The sequence below is a fragment of the Lolium perenne genome, chromosome 5 (genome assembly GCF_019359855.2).
Source record: "Lolium perenne isolate Kyuss_39 chromosome 5, Kyuss_2.0, whole genome shotgun sequence".
Classification (NCBI taxonomy): domain Eukaryota; kingdom Viridiplantae; phylum Streptophyta; class Magnoliopsida; order Poales; family Poaceae; genus Lolium; species Lolium perenne.
Window position 1 is genome coordinate 81,062,451 of NC_067248.2, and position 4,326 is coordinate 81,066,776.

Below are 4,326 nucleotides of genomic sequence, written 5' to 3' on the forward strand. Positions count from 1 at the left end.
AAGGTACACAAAACAATTGTTTATTAATTTGGAATACATTATTCACAATTTTAATCTTTAATATATTTTCATCTCCCTCTTCTATCCATTTCTATTTTTTTATTTGCTAGTCCAGAAACTCCTCACAGCCTCCATCCATCGATTTCCACTCTCCCGTCCGCCCCTCTCTCCCGCCTCACCAACGATTGTCTACCCCTCCCTCCAATTCGGCTCTCCTCCCTCGTTCCCCTCCAATCGCGCTCGCCCCAAACTTCTCTTGTACCTCCCATGTTGACTGTCCACCTCCCCGCTGGTGCTCGACGGCGTGACACGCTGCTCGACGACGCCACGTGTGGCCTGGAGTTGTTGTGCCGGGGGGTGGACTCACCTCCCCTCCCTTGCCGATCGCCCCTTCCTCCACGGCCACGACCACAGTGAGCTGGGAGTCCCTCAAGGAGGACGAGCCAAGACGGCCGTCGTGAAGCAACACCGTTGTGACCACGGCGGACCACACATGCCTTATCTTGGATTCCGTCGGTACTAGGACACGTGAGGAGCAACCGGTGACGGGCGAAGCGAGGTCGACGTCACGGAGGTGAGCTGTTATGTGGAGATTGGGTTTCCGTGTGTATGAATTCCAACACATGTTCTCATTATCAGTATTGCCAGAAGATTTTCTCGTGCAACATCAGCCATTGTTGCACAGTTTGTATCGATAGATTATAGTATTACGTTAACAAACTCTCGCCTGTAGTACTCTGCAAAATATGAGCTTTTTTCTTCTGGTAGGAATAATGAGAGGAAGACAAATATGCTAACTTGGAACTGAATACGTGCTCATAGATTTGAAGGAATGATAATATTGAAATTACTCTGATTACCTGATCTGTAGATTATTATCACCACTATGTACTTAAAGTATTATTTTCCGTTGATTCTACTAATGGCCGGACATTCATTTGTTTGTTGGTATCCGTATCTATAGAGAGGCTTCTTCGATCAAGAGAGTTAACTTCTTCCAAGCAAATTCCCTGCGAAAAAAACTTCTTCCAAGTGAATACCCACAAAATCAATTACTCTTGTAGAGCAGCAGGTTCTTGGCGCCCAGTTAACTTTTGCACTTAAATGTTCATTTCAGGCTTTGTTGGCAAAGATAAAGGTCCCGATGATGAAGATGGAGGCGGTAAATAATTGTTGGACCCAATGTATTCAAAATAGTACAAAAACTATGTTGGGTGAGTGTAACTTGTGGAGTTGGTCTGAATGAGAAAAACCCAAATACCTCAGTCAATCATGGTGAGTTGAATGCACCTTTCAGGATTCCAACAAGTAAGCTTCAGATCAAACTAATAGATCATCACCCTCTTTGTTCTATACTTGACAAGTAGATTTCTTTCAAAAGACAAATAACTTATTTTGGCACTGTTTGTTGTTTGTTTCGGGATGACGGACCTGGAGTGTGAAGACCACAACTCAGTGTAAACACATTCCAAGAGGCCTCGTAGGGCACAACGACGGGTGGTGGTCGATCGTTGGCTGAGAAGGCGGGAGAGAGGGCGATGAAGCAGTCTAGGCCGTAGAAGGATGGCAACACTGACCAAAAGCAAGGACACTGCTAGACAGAAGAAGGATGACGGCTGTGGAAAGTCATATTTTTTGAATCACCTTGATTGATAGTCTCCTTTGTTGACGGTTTGTATTGGACGTGATTGATGAATGCTATCTAATTTTTTCTAAAAGTAACAATGTGATTTATTTCCTTTATTTGTGGCAAATGCTGGACGTGAATGTTTTGTACAGATGTGATCTTCACAATACTAATGGGACGTGATTTTCCCTTGGTTTATGTCGAACTAATTGGTAGGCAATAAATTCTGATTTTTTCCTATCCAGAGCGACGTGGGTTTGATGGACGTTTTGAGGGCGAATTGATATATAATCGATGGTTGAGATTGCTCCAATCTTTGATGTCCAAGTGACATACCATCCCCAACTGCAATATAATAGTAAAGATACTTTAGGGATAACCTTAAACATATCTTAATCTCGCATTAAAACACCTAGTAATATGCAAAAGGTTGGTGCTAACCAGAATTAGTAGATGCCATTAGGGGTTAGCACATGGAGATGACCGCGGCGGTGAAGTGGCAATTGAGGAAGAGGAGCTACATGTCGATGATGTACGGACAAGACACTACCCTCTCCTGGTGGCCAACAGTGGTCATCGGTCTTCGACTCCCTGAGCACCTCTTCAGGATTGGTTGTTAGTGTTTTGATGTTTATCCCAAACTCCCGTGTTAGCAACATAATGGGTGGACCATATCTTAAATAAGTGGTGCTAGGAAGTAGGGACCGAAACCAGTAACGATGGTCGGTGCCCCCGATCAAGGCACATACATGAGGAGAATGACTTAGTCTCCCTTGTTTCTCTCTCAGTTAGTTATAGCATGAGATCAAATTCAAATATTCTGATGAGGACATCCCATCTATTAATACAACCGTTGTACGTACAACCACACAAATACAAGGATCGATCACTCGAGCTCATGCCAAACAACTTAACTATTAGGTACTTTCGTTTCTTGGAACTATTGCTCACATACATGAGAATATGATGCTGCCTAAATCAGATATGTTTGTTACTCTTAGGAATGATGGATCTAGCATGGACGAGGGGGGCAATCATTGGAGCATGATCGTGCATGGAGATGGTAGCAAGCATGTGAGGATTGAAGAGGACGCCACAAGTGGAGATTTCAGAACTTTGAAGCCACCATAATGATGATTGAAGACTTGGATGAAATATACAAGATGATACTTCATATTTTCGTCCATAGCATAATAAGGTGTTGCGTCACCTTTAGTTTTGGGCCAGGCCCATGCAAAATTCGCAGGAAATAAGTCAACTACCTTTTAGAGTCCGTAATTAAGGAGAAAAAGCCATCTAGAGGTCGGTTCAGCCTTCATACCTAGGGTTGGCTGAAACCCTCTCATTTTCCTCCTTAAATACCTCCTTAACCGTTTAGACTCGGATTTTGATTAGACTAATGGTTAGCCATTGCTACAACTCACGTGTACTGCTTTTGAGGCCAACGCCCAGAACAAGACCAACTCTTCGAAATCCCACATTTTTTCAATAAAATTTTCATCTTTATCCGCAATATTCTGATTGCATTATTAGTTCTTACTTGTTCTTGATTTCAGGTAGGAATTAAGACCTTTTGGTCAGGCTGATTGTGCATCCGCAAAATCAGTAACTCCCGAAGATTGTCCTAGTGATTGCATTGGCGCACGAGCTTTGCACGTGTAGTCGGATCGTCAAGCGTAGATTGCATCTACCTACATACCTATAAACTACGAAAAAGCCAAAAATACAGTTAGGGTTTTAGATCATACCATCCCATAAACCACCTCGAGCCTTTTTGCATTGTTTTTTCAGTTTTGCATAGTTGAATTTGTCTCTGCATCTTCATGTCGAGTGGTTGGTCTTAGTGTCTAGTTCCTTTAGAGTTTCGAGTTCTAGTCATATTAGTCACATCGCCGCCACACGCTCGCAGATTATCGCCACAATCTACTTCTGCCATCGTCATATACACCCACCCATATACTTCCGCCACTTCTATATAGGGTTTTCTGTTCTCGGCCCCTGGTTCGTTAGTTGTACTCAGTTTTCCCCAGCCGCTTAACTTTTCCTCAGTTTTCCCCTCCCTCTAGTTTGAAACCCCTCGCAGACGCTCGGACAGGAGGGTTGCCGTCTGGTCAGAGGCCTTGACCGTTACCGGTGACGGCTAGGGAGCCGCGGTGGTTTTGAATTGACTGTTGCTTTTGAATTGTGTTGACTATTGACTGGAGGAGCTCACCCAAAGCTTTCCCCTCCGCCCGAGACTGGAGGAGCTCACACACCGCCACTCCGCCGCCACGCCGTCCTACCCTCCTACCTTATGGCATCGTCCGCAGCCGAGCTGCCCCCGCCCCACCACCACCCCCGGGAGGCGGAGAGGGCTCCGCCTCCACCAGATCTAGATCTACCCCTGTCGCGGTAGAATTTGTATATCCTTCTGGTGTGCCGATTCTTCCCCTCAGCCGCGGAGAAGATTGGGAATCGGAGGGATCTAACGCATGGATTCCATCTGGGTAAGCATCGTCTTCCTATGTGAATTAACAGTAGGCAGTTTTTGAGCGCCAATCGTTGTTGCTCAGCGAACTGCTTTGCTTTTCGAATAGGATTGATCCAGCGCTGGCTTTTCGGCTGGTGGCTAGGCTGGATTCTAGCTTTGTGCGTGATTCTAAACGCCATAAGAATGGGTTTTACATCCCTGCGGTGGTTGCAACCACCATGTCGTTGAG